The sequence below is a fragment of the Podarcis tiliguerta genome, assembly GCF_965153285.1.
Source record: "Podarcis tiliguerta genome assembly, chromosome: 4".
Classification (NCBI taxonomy): domain Eukaryota; kingdom Metazoa; phylum Chordata; class Lepidosauria; order Squamata; family Lacertidae; genus Podarcis; species Podarcis tiliguerta.
Window position 1 is genome coordinate 29,046,569 of NC_139537.1, and position 26,930 is coordinate 29,073,498.

General features: G+C 42.8%; 1 long non-coding RNA gene across 1 annotated transcript; it reads left to right on the top strand.

Annotated features, from left to right (window-relative positions):
- The first annotated feature begins 340 nt into the window (after positions 1-340).
- LOC310676570 lies at positions 341-7,000 on the top strand. The gene is made up of 4 exons (XR_014510622.1): positions 341-407; positions 5,725-5,896; positions 6,147-6,351; positions 6,716-7,000. It is a non-coding gene; the product is annotated as an uncharacterized lncRNA (long non-coding RNA).
- The last annotated feature ends 19,930 nt before the right edge of the window (positions 7,001-26,930 follow it).

A 26,930-nucleotide genomic window follows, 5' to 3' on the forward strand; every position in this document is an offset into this window, starting at 1 on the left:
CAGCGATTTGTGAAATCCTCGTCAGCCTATTAGTACAAATTTCTACTAATGAACACGTTTTTGTATATCGTTTTGACTAACATACACATTTTGCAAGCAATTTCCCATAATATAATGTATTTTTTATATGTTATTTCCACTAACAGATGTGTTTTAAGAGCATTTCCACAATATGCATCACAAATTTCAGAGAAGTGTGAAGTTTGAAGGATAGCTGTGTTTCAGTTTGTGTACTGATTTGAGAAGTATGAATTGGGCAGTTTATCAGTGAATAACAGACACCACTGTTTTCCTCTCAGGTTTCCTAGACTGAGGGCAAGTTAGCGTTGTCCTCTCTCTCTCATTTGGCTTCATGACCATGCTACATGATAACAACCCCCTCCAAACAAAACCCCGGAAAAGTTCAAGTAAGAACTTTCGTTCAATCTATTCATTTACTCTGCATTATCTTGTTCTGACCTGGCTGCTGAAGCTGAGTAAATGGATTGTTAAGGTTTTCCTTTGTTCAAGCTTAAGGATGTCTAATGGAATGTTCAATGACACAGTGGATCCAATTGTATTTACCATAAAGGATCTGAACCTCAAACTCATTCAACAAGATTTTCTATCTAGGTTTATTATTTGCAGGGAGATGACATTTTGCATTTTTTTTGGGCGGGGGTGGGGGAGAGATGGCATTTTGTAATTTAAGGCATCAGTTTAGCCATAGTCTCTCTGTGTGTGTCACTTGACCTTTTTAAAAAATAATGTCTTCAGCCTCTTTTTTTTTTTGTTAGAGACATGAAAATTGAATAGTCTGATAATACATTAGCATACCATTTAAAATGTAGCTCACGGATGCAAATTCCAATACAAGATGTTTGCACCATCCCGATCTATGTCTGCTGTTGCATCTGTACCATATATAAATAATAACAACAGCAAAAACCCTCAAGGGTAGATCATCTAGCAAAAGCTTTCAGGGATTGTGCAAGTCTGAAGTGGTGAGCTGTGGTATTCAATTCATAAAGTATTAAGGATGGGGTAGGGCTGCAGGTCAATGGCAGAAAATGATTTGCATTTTAATGCTCCTAAGTTCCATCTCCAGTATCTCATAAGGCCTAGGGGAAAGTCCCGTCTGAAATCCAGAAGAGCAATTGCCAGATGGACCAATGGTCTGACTCCATATATAAGGCAGTTTCTTATGTTCCTAAAATAAACCTAACATGAGAGGAGGTGTCTTTGAACACGTCACTCAGTTTATTTATGCACTTATAATGTTGCCCAATATGAGATGGGTGAACTTCAACCATTTTCAGACAAACTGTGAGAAACTGGTTTCAAGTGGAAAGGCTTTATTTATTATTATTACAAGTAGAGCTTGTGAAGTATTACATAGTAGAGTCATGTGCTATGGAGCAGCTCAAAACGAGCATAAATTAATCTGGGTCATTCAAAGTTTGCAAGGCAAGGTGAAGATCTGACATGTAAAAGGACTGAGTTATTGCATAATAGATTGGATGTCTTGGATTGAATAAAGACCTGAATTTGATATGTGGAAAAGGGGAACAGGAAGAAGTACACCTTAAAGCTTTTGAACACAAAGAAAAATGTCTTAGACATCCAGATCCTGACCTTCAAGGCCCCACCAGAATGCACATTGACAAATTATTTCCCTTTAACTTTATATCCTACCTTTTGGCCAAACTGGCCACCAAAGTGGCTACTAACATACTTTCTTAATCTATATTCTGTTCTCAAGGTTTTAAAAATAACAGAGCCTGGAAGGTTTGGTAGTAGCCCATTTCTGTGCATTTCTTTCCACTAAGACAGGGACTTGTGGTCAGATGTAGTAACATCTGATTACAACTCCTGTAATTCCTGACCATTGGCCATGCTGGCTGAGACTGATGGGAATCCAACAACATCTTGAGGTTTCCCTTCTCTGCTCTTCAGGTTTATAAAATCTTCTCCTGAGATTTCTCTAGAAGTGATGCAAGGCTTTTGAACTGGATTGTGATCTGGTTACTGGTGCCCCATAGCTTTGGCTTAGCAAGTTTATGGTCATGGGTCATACGAAGTATGTTATTTAAGTATTGCAGCTTGCCAGCTGTTTGATAAAATCTGTTTCTATGGCTACAGACCTGAAATGTGAGGCTATTTTAACTGAATGTAGTTTATATTTCACATCTGTTTTTTAAACACACTTTAAGCCCTTAGGATAGAATGCCATGTTGTATTGAATAGATGTGTGAGCAGTAGAAAGAGCTGAAGAGAGAGACCATCAATTCCAGCTTACCGTCATGAGCAGGAGTTTTAGTTTGAAGCGATAGACTGGAGAATCACAGGGCAGGGATGGGGAACCTGTGGCCCTCCAGGTGTTGTTGATTGCGTTTGCTGGGGATAATGGGAACTGGAATCCATCAACATCTGGAAGGCCACATATTCCTCATTCTTGTCATAGAGTTCATATTTCTGTTCAAGTGTTATCCTTGAAAAGGAATGCTGACATGAGATGGGGAGATATGATCACATGTGGAGGCCCACCCCCCAACATCCCCAACAAAAGGAAGCCTCATTGGCTCCACCTACAACGGAATATCTAGATCACAGAATCATAGAATCGTAGAATCATCTAGTCCAACCCCCTGCAGTGTAGGAAATTCATCTAAAGCTTTCATGGGCAGATGGCTATCCAACCCCTTATGACTGGGCTTCTAAGAGCATTCAGAGAGCCAGTGTGGTGTAGTGGTTAAAAGCGGTAGATTCGTAACCTGGTGAACCGGGTTCGCATCTCCGCTCCTCCACATGCAGCTGCTGGGTGACCTTGGGCTAGTCACACTTCTTTGAAGTCTCTCAGCCCCACTCACCACACAGAGTGTTTGTTGTGGGGGAGGAAGGGAAAGGAGAGTGTTAGCCGCTTTGAGACTCCTTTGAGTAGTGATAAAGCGGGATATCTAATCCAAACTTAGAAGCTTCCTTATGTTGACACAGGGTTCCCCATTACAGCGAGGTTTCAAAGTGCATTCAGCCGAATGTGCTTGGAAGCCCCCTTCAAAGTTTCCTGCACAGTGTGTGAACATCGGGGTGGAGCAAGTGGGGACATGGAACCTGGTGTACGGTATGTGCACACAACTCCACAACACCCGCCTGTTTTGGAACTCCCTGTTCAGACATAACTGCTGGTCAGAGGTCTCGTGAGCAATTGTAAATTTGATGATGTTTCTCTGTTAAAGAGTGTATGAATTCTGAGACACCCCCCTAGAGACAAATGAGTTGTTTTTGTTTAATTTCTCTTTCCTTCTGGTTGGTAGCTTTTGTTTTTGTTCAGCAGAGGTAGGTGTGCCCTTGTTGTGGCCTAATATGGTTAGTCACTTCATATATAAGACTGTCGGTGGAATTATTGCGGCACATTTGGCCGAGGAATTCTGAAGGCGTTTGGTTGCTCCCTGTGAAACAGCTTCTTAAAGAATATATGTCTGGCTCCAAATAACATAGGTACCTTCACTTGGTTTGTGTGGGAAGTACAGAAAATATCACCTAGGTTGGGCTGTGTGAAAATAAAGGATTTTTTTTGTAGCGGAGGCTTTTTTTTTTAAGGAAGTCTTAGTCTGCTTAATAAAGGAACGGTTCAGTGTTATGCAGTGTGCATATTTCATGGAAAAATGGGTTTGCTATCAAGACTCAGTGAAGTAGAAGCAAACACACGAAGGACTGAGCCCCAAATGAACTGAGTTGGTATCAGGGCAGATGTTAAGGTCTTTAGTATTCATTTTTGCTAAAAGGAACAAATTTCTTTCTGAGGGCTGCAGAAAATGAGCTGGGTGCTTAGGTGTCTCAAATATAGGCAGATTTCTTTCCATTTAACCAGCGGTGACCATGGCAGGTCAATACCTTATTTAATGATACTTATGTGAAGAAGATAGGGGGGTAAAGGTGAAGGGCAGGTAATAAATTGTAACAATGATAATGCCAATGTATAAGATTTTCCATATAATTATGCATATGCAAAAATCAACAAATGTCTTCTCTTTGGTGTTTCATTTCCTGATTTTTATGGACTATCCAAAGACTCAATTTTTGAAGAATTCCAGTTGTGTATCACCTTCACATAGTATGGTAACTATAGCAAATAAAGGTTTTGTAATGTTTCTTGTAGTTGCGCTGCATAATGGGTCTTGTGATCAGCTTCTGAAATCCCTATAGATGTACATTCTGGATTTGTTTATATACAAGAAATTGCATGGTTCATGTAGAAATCTGAAATCTTAATCCTGACCTTCCTCTAAAATCTAGAGCATAAAGTCCTCTAGGATTTTGAATCCAAATTGGGGTGGGGGGAGAGAGAAGTTTCCTTTAAAAAAGGAGCTTTTCTATCTTTGCAGAGGAAGCAGTCGGGTGAAAAGAAAAAAAGAAAAAATGGGAGTGATCCAAACCAGAAGCATATATTTCTCTGTAGGAGGGACGTGGGTGGCGCTGTGGGTTAAACCACAGAGCCTAGGACTTGCTGATCAGAAGGTTGGCGGTTCGAATCCCCGCGATGGGGTGAGCTCCCGTTGCTTGGTCCCTGCTCCTGCCAACCTAGCAGTTCAAAAGCACGTCAAAGTGCAAGTAGATAAATAGGTACCACTCCAGTGGGAAGGTAAATGGCGTTTCCGTGCGCTGCTCTGGTTCGCCAGAAGCGGCTTAGTCATGCTGGCCACATGACCCAGAAGCTGTATGCCGGCTCCCTCGGCCAATAAAGCGAGATGAGCACCACAACCCCAGAGTCGGCCATGACTGGACCTAATGGTCAGGGGTCCCTTTACCTTTATTCCTCTGTAGAGACATCTGCTCACCTGGACCTTCTCCCACCACGATGCAGCTGCTTGGTAGGTCCCTTCTTCTTGCATTTTCTCCTCCTTTTCACCACACCTGCCTATCCCTCCTATGTGCTGCCCCAAGGCAGCCCTAGATTGCTCTGGGCATGCAGCCTGACCTTTGGTGACCAGGAGCTATCTCAATCCTACTTGACCAAGGCCTAAATTTCTCCAAATCAGCCGATTCCATTTGGGACTCGTTGGAATCCACTGCAAAGCTCTAACAGATAGGGCATCATAAATCAAAGCACTTGTGCTTTCCTATCAAAGTGTAACCTGGTAGTTTTGTAGCTTCTTCACTGAGCTGATTTCCCATGGAAAAAAACAACCTACAATGTGGGCGAAAAATATAAATGCCTGGTCATATGTTCAGTGATTATGCAAAATGTCCCTTTATTGTGCCCATCCTTCTGTTTTCCAGCTTCTCTGCTTGCTGAATCTATGTCGGGGTGTGAAAATCTGTGATGCATTGAATTAACAGGAGGCGGCGTAAAGCATGTTGAAATTTATAGGAAAATAAAACAGCGCAAGGGAAATTAATTTTACAGGTTGTGTATTCCTTCATGTCGCTTTTGGTAAATGCTTGCTATTGCATATCTATATCTATATATCTATATATCTATATCTATCTCTATCTATCTATCTATCTATCTATCTATCTATCCATCATCTATCTATCTATCTATCTATCATCTATCATCTATCATCTATCATCTATCATCTATCATCTATCTATCTATCTATCTATCGTCTATCTATCTATATATATATGTAGCTTTCAGGTGATAGTGCTGGGAAACCACAACTCCTGGACTTCTTGCAAACTATAGAATTTGTATCTGGCTGGGCTTTAGAAGCCTTCTTGACCGCAAAATTTCTGCTCTAGATATAACACATCTTTCTGGAGGTAAAGGATTGCCAAGCCCATCCCTAATGGAGAATAATGAGCAGAGCAATCAAAACCCAATGAAATGACAGATCTGAACACAGCAGAGTGCAAAAGGAAGTCAGGCGGCATCCTTTGATAAGTGCGTCACGAGAGACTATCAAAAGGAAAGGTAAGAAAATAAAAGCCTCCTATTCTGTGATAAAGCTTGCTTGAAGCGGAAATGTCAGAGGCTGTTGCTTTTTTAACCACTTGTTCCTCTTGCCTTTATCTCAATTCACGATGGGTGAATGAGGGTTATTTGTTTTTCCCCCTCTATAGTCTTTTCCTGCCTTATCAAAGACTGCTGGTTGCTTTCACTTGGGCACGCGCTTGCTGGGAAGCCACATTTAGTAATGTAAATGTATTTTCTTTCCCTGAAGCAGCAGCAACGAAAGAATTGCACCACTTTGCTTGTCTCTGCCTCAAATGAACATGAGAGCGGAACAGAGGGAGGTTGACTGACAGCGACAGCAAGAGAGGACTCCAGGGGATGGAGCCTTTTGGGTGAAGGTTGCAGAATGCTCTATCTAGCCCTTGCATTGTCCTCTGTTGATGTAGCATATGCAACCAAGTGCAGAATGGAAAGTGAGTAGCAGCCCTCGGCCATAGACTCTCTGGGTACATTCAGATAAACGGCTCTTCTTCAGTGTGCATTGATCCCCCCCCCCAGTCTCTTTGCATTGGAAAACAAGTGTTTATATATAGTGGACAGATGAAGAATGGGAAGTTCTTCATTTGTCCACTATATTTTTATAAAATTTTATTTTTCTCTGCCTTTTAACCTCTTTTCTATTCTTTTTTCTTTTTTTTCTCTCTTTTTCTTTTCCTACTCCTTTTCTCCTTAAAGTCTTAGTTCAGATTTAAAAAGGAGAAAAGATATTTGATATTAAGCTTTGTATTTCCCCCTCTATATTCCCTAATAAAACTTATTATTATTATTTTTTAAAAGGAAAACAAGTGGGCCTACCTTGTCTTATGGACTACCCAATTTCACTGCATCTCCAACCAATGCTCATTGGACAGCTTTTCACAGCTCGACTTACCTTAGACTTTATAGGAAGAACTCGCTCCACCTGATTCTCAAAATGCAGCAATTGCAAACAGCCAATGTACTCTATAAACTGCCTCTCAGGCCATAGGATCCCTGTGAAGTGCACACACATAATAGGGACCTTTCACTTAAAGATTCAGCAGTTTCTCTCCTGTGTCTGAGCTTTGTCTTTCTCAAACGCTTTTTAGCTCCTCTTTATCTGCATTATTTCAACTCCCCCTCTCAACCTCATAGTCAGTCAGAAGGGGCAGACAGTTCTGGACAAGACTCCAGTGCCCCATTTAAAAAATAAATAAATAAAATAAAATTCTCCCCATCTTCTCTTTGTGTTTAGGTTTCATCCCCCCCCCCTTATAAACTGAACATTTGCTTCTTCAGTGAACTTTGTTGCTTAGAAGAACCAGGGGCGTCGCAGGGGGGGTGTCATGCCAAGGGTGGTCTCATACCCCCTGCAGGTGGATTTCTGCGATTGGCGTCCAACCCTCCATAAAAAAAGCCCAACAACTTTGGGGTACCCTAAAAAAGCTCAACAACTCACACCGGGTACCACCTGACCTTGCTACACCTCTGAGAACAACCTCTTCAAAAGACAGAAGGGATTAATTTCATAAGAGAGAACAGAGCATCAAAACAGTGATCCTCACACACACTGTGCTAGACCCCTGGCAAAAGGCGGCACATCAGAGGAGCCATAATACACTGCAGACGTCTGATCTCCCTGGAGACCTAGAGATGTGACAATAGACTGCTCTGCCTCCTTTCTTTTAGCAAATGTTTTGTGCCACTGGGGAAGTGGTAATTCTGTATTGATTTATTTTGGATGTTTGTATGTGATGCCAATAAAAGGTTTGATGATGATGATGATGATGTTCTGTGCCTTCCATGGGCCACACCCGGCAAAGAGGTTGAAGGTAGCGCCAACTGGATACAAGGATTTATTTCAGTAATCTCATAGATATCTCATTGAATCATAGAATTAGAAGGGATCTTGGGGATCATCTAGTCCAACCCCCTGCAGTGCAGGAATGTGGAGCTGTCCCTCACGGGGATCAAACCTGCAACCTTGCTGTTGTCAGCAACACACTCTAAATTCTATCTTGTTTAATAAAGTAGCTCACATAACAGATGGTATCAATAGAATTTTAAGCAGAGAATATTTCCAAAGTCTTTACATGAGCCAAAGTGCCCCTGAAGTCCAGGGAAGTTTGACTGAGTTCTCTGGCACCCCTGTGTACTAAGTCTATCACAGTGAGAGGGTGAGCAGAAATTCTCAAATCTATCACGGTTCTCTTTTCACTGCCATCACATGTTAATTTTGGCCATTCCCCTGAAGAGTCTGCCGAGTGGCTTCTGTGTCCCTGAAGTAGGCATTTAATTGCATAGAATGCAGCCTAGGCAAACTGATTAGTTTTAAAATATGACTGACGAAGAAATAATTGCCATAAGATATGCAAAAGAATTGTCAGTGAGGGATGATAAATGGGATTGATTTTTACACAGTGCAAAAATAAAGGAAAGCATGGATTTTGCACAACTTTGTTGTCTCATTTAATGATTCATATTTGTTATTTGTCAAAACAAAAGGAGACTAATGATTTCGGATGACTACACAAATGGACAGTGCCGTTTCAGCTGCTCTGATGGCCACCCTGGGATTTAGAAGTGAAATGCCTGCAGGCCACTGGGGATATATAGCAAAAGGCTGTTCCAGTGAATTGATTCTTAGATGACAGAGGCAACCATTTCTGAAGAAAATAATACGTTCTGTGAGCTCCCACACCCGTTAAAAAAGGAAGAAGAAGAAGAAGAGTTTGGATTTGATATCCCGCCTTTCACTCCCCTTCAGGAGTCTCAAAGCGGCTAACATTCTCCTTTCCCTTCCTCCCCCACAACAAACACTCTGTGAGGTGAGTGGGGCTGAGAGACTTCAAAGAAGTGTGACTGGCCCAGGGTCACCCAACAGCTGCATGTGGAGGAGCGGAGACGCGAACCCGGTTCCCCAGATTACGAGACTACCGCTCTTAACCACTACACCACACAACGATTGAATTGTAGGGGGAAGGAGCACTCCTTAATGTTTTTGGATGTGCTGCCTTCACTGCTGTTTCAGAAGGCTCCAAGGAGAAACAATATGACTTCATCCACCTACCACAATCTCTTTGTGGCCTGACCACTGTAGTCCATGCACTGGTTGCTGCAGTGTCTTCTATGTGAAGCTGCTTTTGGGCCTGGTTTGGGGAAATGAGGTGGCCTGACTGCTGATGTTTAAACATCTGCTCTGGCTATCCATCTACTATCAAGCCAAGTACAAGGTCCTAGTATTAATATACAAAGCCCTAAACAACTTAGGTCCGGGGCACTTTAGGGACCACCTGAACCCCTATATCCCAACTAAGACCATCTGCTGGAGCATTGCTGATTGTTCCCTAAGTTGGTGAGGCTAATTTGGGAACAGTAAGAAACTGTGCCTTTTAGTGTCATTGATCCAGTATTGTGGAATGGTCTGCCAATTGAGACTGAGCAGGCGCCTTCTGTTTAAACTTTTAAATGCCTGTTGAAAACTTTTGCATTCCATCAGGCTTATTGAGGCATCTTTTCATAATAATTAGCTGATTTCTGATTTTATTTTTTTCATGTTTTTTATTATAAGTTATGTAAAGTTGTGAGTGCTGATTGAAAAAAAATGAATTAGCAGTATATAAATATTTGTATATAAATAATAAAATAAAAATACATGCCTGGCCAAGGTTGGCACTTAGGTCTCCTCCTCTGCATCGCTTTGTCCACTCAGAGGTAACCCTGTTCCATGGGGGTGCAGAGGGGTTAGGGGGGTCTGTGTCTGGAAGGCACACTTACCTTTTGTGATGTCCACCATAGCTACTGTTTTTAAGAAGGAGATGGGTAAGATTTGGCCGAAATTGGGAGGAGTCAGAGATAGGACTTCGGGATTTCATTAAGAGAAGGTTACCAGATTTTTTTCAAAGAATCTGGGGACACTTTTTTTTCTGAAAAGAGAGAAAAAAAGTTAATAAACGAAAAGGTTTTTTCTTTTTTCTTTTTTCTTTTTTTCTTTTTTAAAGAAGTACTGGTAATATCTTCTCTTCTATGGTCTCCTCTGTTGCACAACCTTCCTCACAGCCCCGGCCTGGTCTCTTGGGGCGCAAGCTGCCATGGAGGTAGGCTTGGGTCGGGCCTGGGCTCAGCCATGTGTCCTTGCCCTCCCGGTGTTCTCCTCCCTCTCCTCCTCAGCGGCAGTGGCGGCAGTGGCAGCAGTGGCACAACAAAGTTAGAGCTCCCCTCTTTTTTCTCCTTCCTCTTTCTCTCTCTTTCTTCCTTCTCCTTCTCCTCTCCTCTTCCTCCCAGTGTCGGCTCCGGGGTTTTCCTGGCCCCAGAGCGCCACTGGGTGGGTGGCTGGGCGCTCTTGCTCCTGGCTCAATTTGGGTCGGGGAGTCAGTCAGTGGTGCCCCCAGTTGATATGCCGGGTGTCCCCAGTTCCCCCTTGGCAGTGGCGGCAACAGTGGCAGTATCAGCAGCCCGGAGCCAGCCTAGTAGCACAGTGGGCTCTGGCTGGCTTCAGGAGCTGCTCGCTGCCGTGGCACCCGCCATTTTGCCTCACCAGAAGTCCGCATATGATGTGTATTGTGCCATTGAACCAATCACGCATCAGTCATTCCCTACTAATAATCTACAACACTTAAAATATAAATCCGGGGATATTAAATGAAATCCGGGGACATTCTGGGGGCGGATTTTGTCCAGGGACAGATTTATAAATCTGGGTACTGTCCCCAGGAAACAGGGACGTCTCGTAACCATACATTAAGAGCCCCTTAGCTTTCTCTCCATAATGTGTGCACCAACAACATGCACATTCAAGTCCTGTTCTGGTAGTAATTGCTCCCATTTATCTATGTAATATCTCACCCTTTCTCATAAAAGAGACCAGGGTATCATGTTGAGCAACATAGAAGGAGAAGGACCAAATGTGGAGAATGGCTCTTCATGTGCAGAACAGGTTCATCTGCAGGAACCAAGCCTTCATTGGGTACAGCTGTAAAATACAAAGGCCAATTCCTTGAAGACCTTTGTGCTTTTGGTGTCATGTTAGTGTGGGTACTTGGTGCAGACCTACTCTATCTACATTGCCCTTTCTGGGACAATGACCACCTGAATAAGGCTACAGGATATTCATTATCCAAGTACAAAAAGCACCAGGGGGAAATCAGGCAAGATAACAAAGGAAATACAGTGGAGGAAAGGTAGGGGGCAAGTGAGGGGATAACTGGGGGACAAGCACTTTTGATGAGCACATGACATTTGGCAAAACAAAGGCTAGACCACACAAAAACAGGCATCTGAAAGGCATGAAAGGAAATTCAAGGGAGGTAACATGAGAGATAGTATGCAAGCAAGGAAGGAGGAAGACTCAGACTTCATTAAAACAAAAACAGAAGGAGATGTATTCGCTTGAAATGGGAAGGGAGGGGTTAGCCAGCAAACCTCCTCCTTGCATTCTCCTTTGATCAACCACATGGCAGGCTGGTTTCAGATCAGACAGCAAATGAGATGATAATATGACTGAAAATGCTGCATGTTTCTTTTATTTCTTTCTTACAGGATCAGAATGTCAGGAGAATGTGGGCAGGAGAGAGTTTATCAAACACTGCCTGTTTAATTCGCGCCCCCTGTTCTTCCATGATAACTCCATAGCTGCCCTCCTTGACCATAATACCACAAAGAGCCCTTTTTGACAGCAGTCAAACTGCAGCAATAATGGAAATAGGACACAGTGTTTAATGCTAGCAAGATCCAACCCCCCCCCCACTGCCCTTAGCAAGTTTTTACATGGCGATTTTGGGCAACATAATTAGCTAGGGGGAGGTATGGGGGAGGAATGAGTGCATTTTGCCATCAAGCTATTTATAGCTGTTGCTGGACATTCTGTACAAGGGTGATTAGCCACTAGACTGCATTATTATTAATCTGTAATTAACTTAGGTACTAGGTTCATAAAATCACAGAGCTGAAAAGGGCAGACAAGCCATTATCTAGTTTTGTCCCCCATGCAGGACAAGAAAGACTTGTCTGCCCTTTTCAGCTCTGTGATGCTACCCTGTGTGTGCAGTCTAGACAAGGAGAAGGGAAAGTGTATGGCTAGTGAAATGGAGATGTAAAAATTACCTAGGCTGGATTTGACCAAGGACCAACCTATCACCCACAGTGACCAACTAGCTGCCCTTGGAAAGTTCACCAGCAGAGCAAGTGAAAACAGTCATCCCCCGCCCCTGCAACTAGTAATAAAAAATGCATTGCTTCCCTCTTAATACGAAGGTTGCATTTAACTGTCATGACTAACAGCCGCTGATAGACCAATCTAGTGCCAAGTCATAAATAAAGGGGGAAGTCGGGGCAGGGGGAGTTTTGTCGGCCAGTCTGATGTCCTTGCACTTTCATTATCACAAAAGAGGGAATGTAAAGGTCTAACTACTTTTCTATTTGAAAGAAATCAGGGCTGCAAATGTTTAGTCAACTCATTGACTTCAAACCATTTTAACTGACTGCAGAAGTTTATTCAGAAACAGATATCAATGTGTATCTTTCACACACACACACACACACACACTTAATAAAAATTCCTGATGACAAATCCCAACGAAAGGCACTCCCTCCTGTAAGCGAGATTCTAAGATGATTCTTATTGTGACAAAAGTCTGTATCATTTAGAAGCATATGATTTTCCCATCACAATTATTGTGTTTCCCCCACCAGTTTAAAAGTATTCAGATTTAATTCATTAATTGATTGATTAATTGTCTGAAACTCAGTAGATTGACTAGAACTCCTACAGTTAATACACTTTATATAACTGGGTAACTAGTCTAAACCAAAGCAATTTGAAACACAGGATGTTTTATTGTAAGATTTTCCTGTTAGTGGAGTAGAAGAAAGAGGGAAAATGGCAGCCAGATCCTGGCACTATAATTTACTATATGGCATCCAATACCAATATGTGGCTTTGTGTGGAGGAGGTTGGGAAGCTGAGGGCCATTTCTGTCCAGCCATTTCTTAAAGCACACCTTCAATGGTGTTTCGGAGACTGAAAGACTTTAAAGATGCATCTCTGCTAATTACATGCAAACCAAAGCTGTGCGCAGAAGCCATGGACACCGGTTGCTATGTTTCTGACAGTGAGAGAAGAGAGGTGATTGTTCTTGTGGGTGGTTGCTTTTGTGTACAGTTTACACTGCATATATATGCCAACAAAGTCTCATTACTCACAAGCCTTTGAAACAGGCATGAAACATTAATTCAGCAGCCATGCTGGAAAGGGAAGCAGAGCAGGGGAAGGTGATGTGGATTGATGGATGTACGGACAGATAAAGGCATAACAGCAAAGAGCGGTTTACATTTCTTTCCATTTGCCATTGTCTCCTCATTGACAGATATCTCCCTGCACTCTGCCCTATCTAACCAGGAATATATTGGTCCCATATTCCTTTTTTAAAAAATAAATTAGTTTCAATTCAGTTCCCACTCCCCCAAGTATCCTACAGCATTTGAATTTTGTTGGCAAGGTAGGCAGGTTTTCTAAGAACCCACCAAGCAGGTAAAAGTGAAAGATGGCTGGAAGGATTTGATTTCTTTGCAAAGTGAAGAGGATAACAGTGGAATCTAGAATCCCTTTGGTTTGTCATTATTTCCTCAGCCCTCTTCTTAAATAATCTAAAGATAAGTACAGTTTCAACAGCTTCATCTAGGGATGGACAGATCAATCTCTTTCTGTTCCATGCCAGTTACACATACGTCCGTTCATAAATCTGTTTCATCTCATTTCTGCATCATTCTGCAATTTCTAAAGAGAAATCTGGGTGGAAATTAATTTCTAACTACATTCCAGAATTACGATCTTTAAAACGTATTTCAACCTCTGTTTACACACATATTAATGCATTACATCATGAAATACTATTGCACACCACCCCAATCTCTGAGGGGTACGAGATTCTAGGGGTTCCAGGCGCTTATCCGCAGTTTGGTTTCCTTGGAATGAGGGGCAGTGGAGACTGTAGTAGTATCATTATCATATATGCTTTATGTATACATATATACAACCTGAGCCTAAGATAGAGGGGCTCACAGCATTAACACGCCAAAAGGTCTTGCTTCTCACAAATCCACAGCCTTGGAATCAGGCAGCTATCAAGCATGGTGCTCTCTCTCTCTCTCTCTCTCTCTCTCTCTCTCTCTCTCTGTCTCTGGCTTTTGCCTGCTTCTTACTCAGCTCTCAATAACTCAAGTTCTCTGGTTTTCTGTTTTTCTCACTACCAGCCAGGCGAGGGAATGGGCCCACCATTTGCTCTTCTTTGCCTAACTAGTACAGCAATGGAAGACTCTCTTAGATTTTAATCATCACAGGACCCCAGGAATTAGAAGGGACTCAAGCATCCTACAGACTAACACACACACCCCCGAAACTCACAACACTACACATTTCAGGGTTATTTCTTGAGCCAATAGCTTACTGCAAAATTTGCAGACGTGTGAAATTCAAAGGATTATTAGGTTCCAATCCACCCATTAGTCCACGGAGAACAGATCAGGCCAGTTTGCATAGGAATTTGTAGAAACAGACTTCCTCAGTTATCTGTACCTTCACTCTTGTAACACTCTTAGGAATAATTAAGGATCTGCAGAAGATGGAAGAAAGATATGTAAAAGGCCGGAGGACTTTGAGGATGGCCTACAGAAGTCAATGGGATCAGTTCAAGAATGTAGCTGACTGAAGAATACCTGCTGACAGCATTCAAAGTGACTTGAATGACTACATTTTCCTCATGTCATGTCAAAATCAATATCCCAAATATCAGGACTCCCTTTAAGTGACTCTATGGGGGGCGGGGGGAAGCAGCCCAGTTCAAAGAGTAAAGCCTCTCTGGGTGGTTTTCTGTCAACACTGCATGCTCTGAACAATTTTCAAATCCTGAGACAAAGTAGGAGTCCTGGGGAAATGCAGGTAGCCAAGATTAAGCAGAGATCCAGCAGTTGGTTTACAGTTATGTTCTCACAAAGTTTCTATGACTACAAAGGTCATTTCTTGAGTTATTTTAGCACTTGTTTTTGTTCTCATTCAGAGAGTAATTGAGGGATAGAAAAAATGAGGAGGTGTTCATAATCCTTCTTCTGAACTCTTAATTATTGAGAAAATTACTTGATTTGGGTACTATGAGACAGTTCCAAAATGGTGCCTTTCCACCATGAAGCGCATAGAAGCAATGTGCTGCTGTTGGGTGTGATTGTCTACATGGCGTGTAAAGAGTCAGGGCTGTGGAGTAGTGAAAGGGGAAGTCTGAAGAGGTTGCACTGGAGATGGGGAACCTGTTGTCTTCCAGATGTGGCAGCCATCTTACCGAACTTTAAAAGTGGGATTCAAAAGATGACCTTTGCCTGTGGTGAGTGTCATGTAGCTACACTGCGCCCAGAACATTTAGGGATATAAGTGTCGAGACCAACACTTTAAATTGCATTTTAATTGCACAGGACAGTTCCTTCAGCATGGGTGAAATATGCTGCATGTGGCTCATTCCTGACTGAAAATTGACTGAATTGCAATCAGAATGAATTGCTGCTTTTAGACAGCGTTTGATAGCACCTCCAAATGCAGTATATTCCAGTAGTCCAGCCTGGAGGCTACCAAGGCATGCAGAAGAGATCCTCTGATGGGGAACTTACTGTGCTTCCGCATACCACTGAGGTTTGGCTGGCTTTTGCTAGGAACCAAGCCTTTCAGAGTGTTGTAAGAGACTCCAAGTGCTTTGCACGTACTATACACCTTGGATGTTAAAAGTTTACATGTTTGCCTGCTTTTACCTGAATGTTTTATATAGTTATATGGCTGTCAGTCACTTTGATATAGCCATCTGGATAGGATACAATTTATGTAAGAAATAAACAAACGAAACCCAGATCACCCTTCCATACTGGGGTAGGTCCCCCAAACCACCCTAAAGTCTTCTTCTGACATCTTTCTATAGGTACTTTACCCTGCAATGTCAGAATCCCAGATGTTCTGTCCCTGTGAAGCAAAAGCCCCTTGATAGCTGTGCACGGGTACAACATATGATCCTATTGCAAATGAAAATGTTCATGACAGCATGAAATAGAGAGAGTACATAGGCCTGAATTGAATTAAATATTACACCATTGATTGTGTTGTTCATTTTAACATCCTGTTCAATAAAAAGCACCTCACCCAGCATGTTTTGCCATTTATCTTGTGCTATTGTGGTGCTTCTGACTTGCCACCTCAGTGCACTTTATTATCATTATTTTACTACTTCTTTACTTTGTTGTCGGAGGCCATCCTTTTCCTTAATCTCTGACTTTTGGCCCCCTTACCTCTACTAGTTGCTTCCCCATGATTTTTCATCTCATCCCTACTTCCTTCCCCTTCCTCTTCTGTCGGACTTGCCTATAACCCTCTGTTATGGCCCAATTTTAGATAATCATACAAATAGTGGGGAGGTGAGGGGGATTGGTCTGTTAACTGTTGCTATGTCATAAAGTCATTGAAGTCTCCAAATCAGCAAACCTTGCTTACTGTGGTTTCTGCCACTGCAATTATTAGGGCAAAGGAGATTTGTGTGCATGTGTGTAGGATATGAATAACCTTCCTGCAGTGTTTTATACATGGTTTTACACTTTACACTTGCAAATCTTCATGTGTCGTTCAGTATCAAACAACAACTTATTATGTTCAAACTCACCATGCTTTTTTGCTCCTTTTCAACAGATGAACATTAGCAAGTTAAATTGTGTACTTTGGCTGTTGGAAAGAGCTAGAATATTCCTATGCAGTGTTTTGCATTTATGCTCATATATAAACTTTTACCTCCTGAAAAGTGTATTCTTTCTGCAAGTTGTGTATGCCCACAAAGGCATTGTTTTCAGTTGCTTATCTCAACAGCTGAAAGTGATTTCAGTTGTCTGAAGTGCTTCCATTTCTTCAATGTACTTAATTGCCCAAGTGTTCTTTGATGCTTAAGACACCCTCTAGTTCTTTAAGTGTTTCCTAGTGTGCCAAATTGCCCCAAAATGTTGCTAGTGTTCATATCGTTTATATATTTTCAACCACTTCAAGTCTCAAGCATGGTAACCACTCTTAATATTGCTTTCTTTATTGCAGGATTGTTTTTCAGGTATGATTCCTAGCAGCCACACCCAAGTATATCCAAAGGTAAATGCAGGATTGATGTAAGTTGCAAATGGTCCACATACAACATGATTTCTTTAAATCAAGTTAAGCATTATGGTCTTCTTTAAAAAAAAAAAAAAAGCCCATCACTTTCATAGAATAATCAGTGCTATTTAAAGCATCAATTTGCTTGGTCTATTAATAGAGCTTTCTTTCTTTCTCACTAATGAAAGTTTAAGATTTTATTTATTTATTTTTTTAAATGTGTTAATAAGCCTACAGGTGCTTTGAAATCTGTTTTCTCTAACAAATATCCAAGAGTTTCTTGACCCTCTGCCCACCAACCGAAAGAGGAAGGAGCTGCAGCTCAGAAACACTTCATAATAATTCCTGTTCTTGACCTTGAGACTAGCAAAATACTCACTTTAACAGGGAAAGAATCTTAAAAATCTATCACAACTTGGATTGTAATGGTATATCTAATCTCAATTTTACAAACGTGCTGGATTTGGGATGATGCCCAAGACATTGACCATTTTACACAACATATACATCCAGACAAACAAGGGCTCCACTGAATTTTCATACGAGAGCATTTTCGACATGAAAGTATAGCTCTCAGGGTCAGTTTCTGTGAACAGTTTCCATAGCCCACATTATTTTCATTTTTCTAATCTACTTTTCAAACCAATAACCATTTCTGAACTTTGTTCTTCCTCATGACCTGAACATAGCCGTCAGATGGCTGGGGTGGTTGCTCACGAGTAACCAGGGAGGACTCCAACCTGTCTTTTACAGGTTTTATTTGGTGCAAAAACTATTTACAGTGCGGAACCCCAAAGTTCATGTCTGCCTCAATCGCTAGCAGAATCTGGGAGTGGCTTTTTCTGGTTTTGTCCCCAACATAAGAACTTCGTCACCCCCAGCCTTTTGCTTCCTTCTTTGCGCTTTACCCCTCTGCGCAAGGTGGGCAACAGAAGAAGCATGCTTCCCTCCTGGCTGGCTTGACTAGGAGCAGTGCTGGGGCTCCCAGCAGCATCCTCTGGTCCCTTCCCCTCATCCCCATTGGAGGCGTGGCTTTCCCCACCACAGGAAGAGGAACTGCTTCACAAGACTTTCGGAGGATCCCTGTATCCCAACGGCCCCCTACCTCCCTTCCCTGTTCCGATGGCAGTTCACTGACAATAACCAATTGGAATCATGTAGTCAACATCTTGATGTCAAAACAGCCAGTCACACTCAGCAACACAGCTATGGCAAAAATCAGTTCAGAATGAGGGTATCAATTGTGTGAGGCTAGTGAGATTTGACTATGCGGTTATGTCATGAAGCCAATTCAGGATCAAACAGAAAGCATCACTCTCAGTCTGAATAGGTGGTACAGATGGTTCGAAAGCAAGTAGGTACAAGTAGATAAATAGGTACTGCTGTGGTGGGAAGATAAATGGTGTTTCTGTGCGCTCTGGTTTTTTGTCGCAGTGTTCCGTTGTACCAGAAGCGGTTTAGTCATGCTGGCCACATGACCTAAAAAGCTGTCTGTGGACAGATGCTGGCTCCCTCGGCCTGAAGCAAGATGAGCACCACACCCCATAGTCGCCTTTGATTGGACTTAACTGTCCAGGGGTCCTTTACCTTTTACCTTGGAGGAGCTGAAATTTTACCTTGTTGTGACTTGAACACACATGTACCAAGTTATGTGATGGCAAATGAAGTCACCTATTACTGCAACTTTCTCTTTTTTGGATTCCTTCTTGATTTCATTCCCTATCTCAATATTTCCTTGGGCATTTTGACCAGTGGGGTGTTAGCATGTCCCTGGTACTAAATTGCACTCGAGGCCTGATATCAGGGATACTGTGGAGGAGTCAGCCACTTTTTAATCTTTTCCTTTGCTTTTTATTGCTGCTTGCATTTTTTTTTAAAAAAAATGTAAGCTGACCTGAAGGGCTTTTCTCCCCATTGCTGTTAAGGTGGCATTTGAATTTCTAAAGAAATAATCAGATAAAATGCTTGCCAGAAGAAGGGGTTTCCTGGCCACCACTTCAACATGGATATTCAGAAGCAGCACTGGCTCCAGTAACACTCTCAAATTGTACACTTGTTTGCTGGTCCCAAGGGACGCGGGTGGTGCTGTGGGTAAAAGCCTCAGCGCCTAGGGCTTGCCGATCGAAAGGTCGCGGTTCGAATCCCCGCGGCGGGGTGCGCTCCCGTTGTTCGGTCCCAGCGCCTGCCAACCTAGCAGTTCGAAAGCACTCCCGGGTGCAAGTAGATAAATAGGGACCGCTTACTAGCGGGAAGGTAAACGGCGTTTCCATGTGCAGCTCTGGCTCACCAGAGCAGCGATGTCACGCTGGCCACGTGACCCGGAAGTGTCTCTGGACAGCGCTGGCCCCCGGCTTCTTGAGTGAGATGGGCGCACAACCCTAGAGTCTGTCAAGACTGGCCCGTACGGGCAGGGGTACCTTTACCTTTTGCTGGTCCCATGGGAGAGGCAATGTCCAAGTCCGGTCCATGGTTAAAGGTGCAACGTGGAGGCAGTCTGTAGTAGCTGAAGCTGGGTGCAGGGCAGGGAGTCGGGTGAAGTCAGGAACAGGTTTGCAATGAGGGAGCCAGGGTGGGTCAGGTGCTCAGGCAGGAACTAGCAACCAACAATGTTGCTCCTGCAACTTGGGACTGGGGCTGACTGACTTTTATCTGCCTTGAGGCATAGGGCGGCCCCAATCCTCTGGTGACTCGCCTCTCCTGGCCTGGAGGCGAGCACTTCTCCTGCAGGAACTTAGTTCCCTCCGTCTCTCTGCCCTGAGGCTCTGCAGCTCAGGAGAGGCTGGAGGGTTACCGGACCCAGAGGCAACCTCAGCTTCCTCTGCCAGGGCTGAGAGTGGAGCACCTGCAGGCAGTGGGTCCTCCATCACCTCATGAGCCAGAGCAGACTCAGCTGATGTCTGCACCTGAGGATCCAGCACAGGTGAGGACCCTTCAGGCTCATGCTCAGCTGGTTCTGGAGGCAGGGAATCCTGTGCAGGCTGGGATCCCTCAGGTTTAGCATCCGAGTCCAAATCTCAGGCCATCACAACTTGTTTCTTAAGGTGCAACCCCATCCAGGACCGGACTAGATGGACCAGGATCAACAGGGCCCACAGCCAACAGAGGACACTATGTTTCCTATCCCTGTTCCAACTTTCCTAGATCAGGCATGGGGAATATTGGGCCCTCCAAACATTTGTGGAACTACATTTCCCATCATCCCTTGGCATTCACCATGCTTTCTGGAGCTGCTGGAAGTTGTAGTTCAGCAACATCTAGAGGACCAAAGCCAGTGTGCTGTAGTGGTTAAGAGCGGTAGTCTTGTAATCTGGTGAACATGCAGCTACTGGGTGACCTTGGGCTAGTCACACTTCTTTGAAGTCTCTCAGCCTCGCTCACCTCACAGAGTGTTTGTTGTGGGGGAGAAAGGGAAAGGAGAATGTTAGTCACTTTGAGACTCCGTAGGGTAGTGATAAAGCGGGATATCAAATCCAAACTCTTCTTCTTCTTCCTCACATCTTTTCTAGATTCACTCTTGTCCGCTTTTTCACCTACATCCAATCCAAGTTATAAGTTTGTGGGGTTGATTTTCATTTACACCTGAACCTTGCAGAACTAGACACATTTTAAACTGTTCTCACACTTTAATCCCCAAGCTTGCTTACATGGGTCATCCATGGCATTTTATTTTATTTTATTTTTAAAAAGCTTCCTGCTTCTGTAATGCCTTATTAAATTTCAGCCTCCCTCATCAAAAGCAAACTCCAGCCTCACTTGTAAATGTTTATCTCATTTACGATCTTGCAGAAAAGGAAGAGTATGTCCACTGTGACCTAACTACAAGCCTTCAGCATCATCTGTTCTGTATCTCACAGGGAATGAGTCGCTTTTAATCTGGTGTCATTATAAATTGAAATATTAATCTGAAATGCCCCAAAGGTTATAAATAACAATGTTATTTATTAGTCAGATTACAATGGTGCCTGAAATGACGGTGGTAGCAGAGTCATCTTGAAAAAGAAAAGAAGATAACACCCTTATAGGCCAATGTATTCCAACACAATTTAGCATTGTTTTTTTATCGGATGGTATCAGGGGACTGCAGAAAAATCATGGTTGGCTGCTTGCTAAGGGACTATCTGAACTGGAGTACTTTGGTGGTACTTAGCAGGTTACAAGAGTGAGAACTGGGGGGAGGAATTCCTGGTTGGGAAGCTCACTTAAGGAGTTGGCAGGGGGAAACAGGAGCTCTCAAAAGCTTGTTCTGAGGCCTTGAGCAAGTAGGTAGGGCATAGCCAAGCTTTGCTGATAGTTCTCATCCATTAATGAGAAGAACTGAAGACCACTTGGAAATCCCTGAGAGAGATTGGATTGATGAGAAGAAATGCAGGGTCTAGGAACAAAGGAAGCTGCCTTACATGCCCTGACTGCCAGCACCTCACCTGGGTTTCAGGCAGGAGACATTTCCAACCCCACCTGCATATGCTTGGGACTGAACCTGGGAGCTTCTCTATGCAAAGCAGATGCTACAAGTTGTACTATCAATGACCTATAAAAGGGAAATCTGGCAACTGCATGAAGAAGAGGGGATGATTGTAGATGGTCTGAAAAAGCTCTCAGTTATATCCCTTTGTCCTAAGGCCAAGGATATGGTGAAATCTTCCTAGTAGTGAGTGAATGTGATGTGCTTAGGGTCAAGCGATGAAGTAATCATCCTCTTACTGACATCTAGCAAGCCAAGGATATGCCCCTTGTTTCCATCAGAACAGCATGTTCCTGAAGAGCCCTGACATTGCACTGGATACATCCTAAGCAATAAGGAAGTAGAATATGTTCACTGGTGCTCACATTACAGCAGCGTCAGGAAAAAGTTATCATTCATGCAGATGTGCATTTTTGTTTGATAAGCATAGAATGCAGGCTGCCTTTGACAGACCTCTAACAAGGCAATGCTGTTTCCAGGAGCCCAGAGTCACCTGAATAATTTGTGACAACCAGCAGAAACAGAACAGTCAACCTTCAAGTGAATGGAGTGAAAATGGGTCGAGTTTGCTCATGCAGATTGAGACTTTCAGGTGAATACTTTGCCACGCACCCAAGACCTGGTCCAAGATTTTCAGTGGGACTGAGTCAATATTTCACTGCATCAATGCTGGCTAACTCTCCGAAGCCTTTCTGGTTGTGTAAATTGCCAGCCTGCAGATATAAACTGTTATTGATAGCTGAATGACTACACACCGTACATTGTCATAAATCTTCTGTTAAAAACTTTATTGGAAACTCGATAAAAAAACATTGATAACAATAAAATCAAATGCTAGACAGCAGAGAGAAACTGAAAATGTGGATGTTCGGCTGAAGCAATCACATCACTGCTTTGCAAGATGCTGAAAACTCAGCCTGCAGTGAACTCAGCCTTTCCCAACCTCACCTCACTTCACCCCTGAACCACACTTTCGTCATTGTGTGAATTGACTTTAATCTACACTCATGATCAGAGTTTGTGGCAACATCCAACATGCTTGTGTAGCTCCTGAAGCTCAGATACTCAGCAGGGCCAAAAGTGTTGCTATTTGACCCTCCAACCTATCTGTTCCCTGTTTGCTATCAGCTGTGCTGCTGATGCTTTCTGTTGGTGTTACTCACGGTCACTTGGTGTATTTTTTATGAATGGCATGTGCTTCAGTGAAACTTTTCGTGTATATTTACTTATGCATCTGCTTGTTAATATGCTGTGAGTTGCTTGGGGATCTCTTGGTCTAGTTTTGGCAACTAGTAAATTCAAGTAATCACCATCAATGAGGAAGCTACCCACCATTTTGCTTTCCCCACCACAGTGGCCCCACAGAGCATCCAATGTGTTGTTGTTCTCACGCACTACATGGAATACTGTATATTTATAAAAGTATTTGAATGCTGCCCTTCTGGTCCACACAAACTGGCTCACAACATCACAAAACAATGGTGCCCGTGGTCTTTTGAAACCTAGGCTACTTAAAGCAAGTTTTACAAACAGTGTAAGTTACCAGTCAACAACAGAATTTGTATTAAAGTAGAATGACAGGTAGCTTCTTATACCTTCTTCCCCCCAGCCAGGGAAGTGGGCAGGGAAGCAAGGGGTTAGTCACGCATGTAAGCAAAGAGAAGAGATCACTGGCATCACCCTAGGACAATTTGCCAGGAACTCCATGTCACCTGAAGCCAGCCCTGTGCAGAAAGAACCCTGAAACCTTATCTCTGGATGCTTTCGGGGTTTTCATCTATGGGAAGTGGTTAGATTGCTTTGTGGGGGCTGGTGGTTAGGGCTTCTTTTTGTTTCGAACAGCAAGAATTGTAAGTAATCTGTGCAATCTCTGAATGTCAGGACTTTTTTTCCCAGCAGGAGAGAGAAAGAGAGAAGTGGAACTAAGTATTAGCAAGATTCCATTGTATGTGATAAATAGAGCAGTGATTTGGAAAGGCCCTTATGAGTGTGTGTGCATAAGCCCAGCCTTCCTCTCCACAATGGGAACATCCATAACAAGGCCATTTAGCCAATACATATTTCCCTCTTTAGTACATAATGGTAACCTGAATAAAAGGTTTGAATTACAAAGCAGGCTAACCCAGTACATTCTCTGAGCAATGACTGCTATTTGTGTCAAGAAAATAAAGAGAGGCAGTGAGAGGGAGCGTGAGTGAATGTGAGAGAGCAGCTGAGAGGGAGGCAGAAGTTGCAGGCTTACCTGATTTGAATGAAATAAAAGAAGGAGCATTAGAAATTAGAGATTTTGCTTTAATTGGAAAGCTGAATACTGTATTCAAGCAAGAGAACCATAGGCGCAAGATAGGCAAAAAACGCTTACTTACGAAGAATCCTTACTAATTTTTAGAGGCACATTTTGCTCCTGATGAAGGTGCAAGTGCACTGGAAGCATAATTGTACAGCACACAGGTATAGATAGCAGAGGTAATAATAATAATAATTTTAAATTTAGTTATACCCTGCCCATCTGGCTTGGTTTCCCTTCCATTCTGGGTGGCTTCCAGCACATATTAAAACATAATAAAATGTTAAATAATGAAAAGTATAAGATGGCATGTTTGCTCCAATATTACTTTGGGAGAATCTCCTGCTTTGACTTCCAAATATTGTAGCACTAGCTCTGCTGTCCATGAACTGAAAGGATTTTCACTCTAACACACTTGTCAGCAAATCCTCATTAGCAGTGTAGGTTCTAGTCAATCCATATTGTCAGAGAAGATGGAACTCCTGCCATTTTGCAGGAGGGGGAGGGACTCGTTGAGAAGCTGCTGTACCAGCAAGGATGCACTGAAGAAAACAAATCTGGTGGAGGCAGCACTAAGAGAACTTCATCTGAGAGCAGTTAGGAATGTAAGAATGGGGAATAGGATGAGAAAGAATGGAACCAAGAGAGGAATGGCCAATGGGACTTAAGGAGAGACTTAAAGCCAAACAACATGATACATTAAATGCTTTTGTTTGTTTGTTTGTTTGTTTAAATAGCAACCCCAGGTGTGTATCTCAGATCAGAATTAGAACCACAGTGGATGGGGAAAGGGATTAAACTATCTGCCTTTCCTACAGTCATGCTGAAATTATATCCAGCTATGCCAAAGGAAGATTCCCTCCCAGGAAGAAATAATAGGTGTGTGCATGGGGGGGGGGGGGTGTTTCATCATCGAGACCATAATAGGAAGGGGGGAGTTTAATGTCCCATCTTTGTGCATCAAAATCCCACTTCTGTTCTGAGCTGCTCCCTATAATTGTTTCTAAACTTGAAAACAACCATATTCATAAAAAGCAGTCACTAATTTCCAGTATCACCTTCTCCCCCCGCCCCCCCGATTTATATTGCAACCTTCATTATAAGTTATCACAGGGAGATTAATAGCAATGTAAAATACAATAAAGCACAGAGTAGAATACAATTTAAACAAGCAGACTAACATGGCATCTCCACTTATTCCATGACTATTCAGCTTACTCAGGAGTCTTTGAAGACCTCTACCACCTGGGCAGCTTGTGCAGCAGCTCAACCCTGCACACCAAGCCACTCCTGTTATTGCCAGAAGGGTGGAGGATGGATGGCAGCTAACAGATTGAGGTTGAATCCTGACAAGACAGAAGTACTGCTTTGGGGGAACAGGAGGCACACAGGCGTGGAGGACTCCCTGGTCCTGAATTGGGTAACTGTGTCCCTGAAGGACCAGGTGTGCATCCTGGGAGTCATTTTGGACTTGCAGCTGTCCATGGAGGTGCAGGTCAATTCTGTGTCCAGGGCAGCTGTTTACCAGCTCCATCTGGTACATAGGCTGAGACCCTATCTGCCTGTGGACTGCGGAGTGGTGCATGCTCTGGTTATCTCCCGCTTGGACTACTGCAATGCGCTCTATGGGGGACTACCTTTGAAGGTGACCCAGAAACTACAAATAATCCAGAATGTGGCAGCTAGACTGGTGACTGGGAGTGGCCGTCAAGACCACACAAGACCAAGCGAAGTGTGTCTTAAAAGACCTACATTGGCTCCCAGTATGTTTCTGAGCACAATTCCAAGTGTTGGTGCTGACATTTCAAGCCCTAAACGTCCTCGGTCCAGTATACCTGAAGGAGCGTCTCCACCCCCATCATTCAGCCCAGACATTGAGGTACAGCTCTGAGGGCCTTCTGATGGTTCCCTCAATGAGAGAAGTGAAGTTACAGGGAACCAGGTTGAGGACCTTCTCGGTAGTGGCGCCCTCCCTGTGGAACACCCTTCCATCAGATGTCAAGGAAATAAACAACTATCTGACTTTTAGAAGATATCTGAAGGCAGCCCTGTTTAGGGAAGTTTTTAATGTTTGATATTTTATCGTGTTTTTAATATTCTGCTGGAAACCGCTCAGAGAGGCTGGGGAAACCCAGCCAGATGGGTGGGATCTAAATATATAATTATAATTTTTTATTATTGTAATTTATTATTATAATATATAATATATAATCATAATTTATTATCTCAATGTTCAGGCAGAAGAAGATGAGGAAAGGTGGTCCTTCAGTTTACCAGATATAATTGAAAGCACATCCACTGTCAGGCAAAGTCTTTCTACAAGGCATTTACCTTCTGTGTAAAAAATAAATAAAAATCTTTACAAGGAGGAATACAAACTGTCCAAAGTATCAACATCCATTCGGGCACCTATTGTTCAATCACCAAAGCAAACTTCATAAGAAAGAACAGGGAGGGGAGCAAATAAAATGCTCATAAGTATCAAGGTGGCAGGAAGGCAGAGAAAGAAAAAGTGAACTGATGGTTACCCTTTAAGAGCCCGTGATATAAAGTCTGGGAAGAGGTGGGATTCAGTGCAGGCCTAATGATGTCTACTCAGAATTGAGTCCTATTGAGTTCAGTGGGGCTTACTTCCAGATAAGTGGTGTTTCTTTGCCATTTCTATTACTTAAAAGAAACAAGGGTTTCAGTTAGGGACAGGGAAGAAAATGGATTTTGTTTGCATTTTAATGAGAAACTCCCTAATTTGTAGTTCACAAATCAATATGCAAACCAAAGCAGTCATCCATCAAAATTCACACTTCTCTAATTTTTGCGATACAGTTATCCAACCAAAGTGTGCCCAAAAAATGAATATACTCCTGAAACATAGGAAAATGCTTTATATTAGGAAAGTGCTCAACGAAAATTATCCAAAACTGTATATATTTATTGGAAGAGGTTCACACTCAAATGTTGATGAATTTCAATGAGTAGCTTTTTAAAAAATAAAAATAAAAAGCATGCTGTGGAAATGTGGACCTGAAAGAAACTGAAAGAAAGAAACAGATCTCTCAGTTTCCGAGAGTGGGTTGGCTAGATGTCTCTGGGAAGCCCAGTGGCAGGACAGTGAGAGCAATAACCTGTT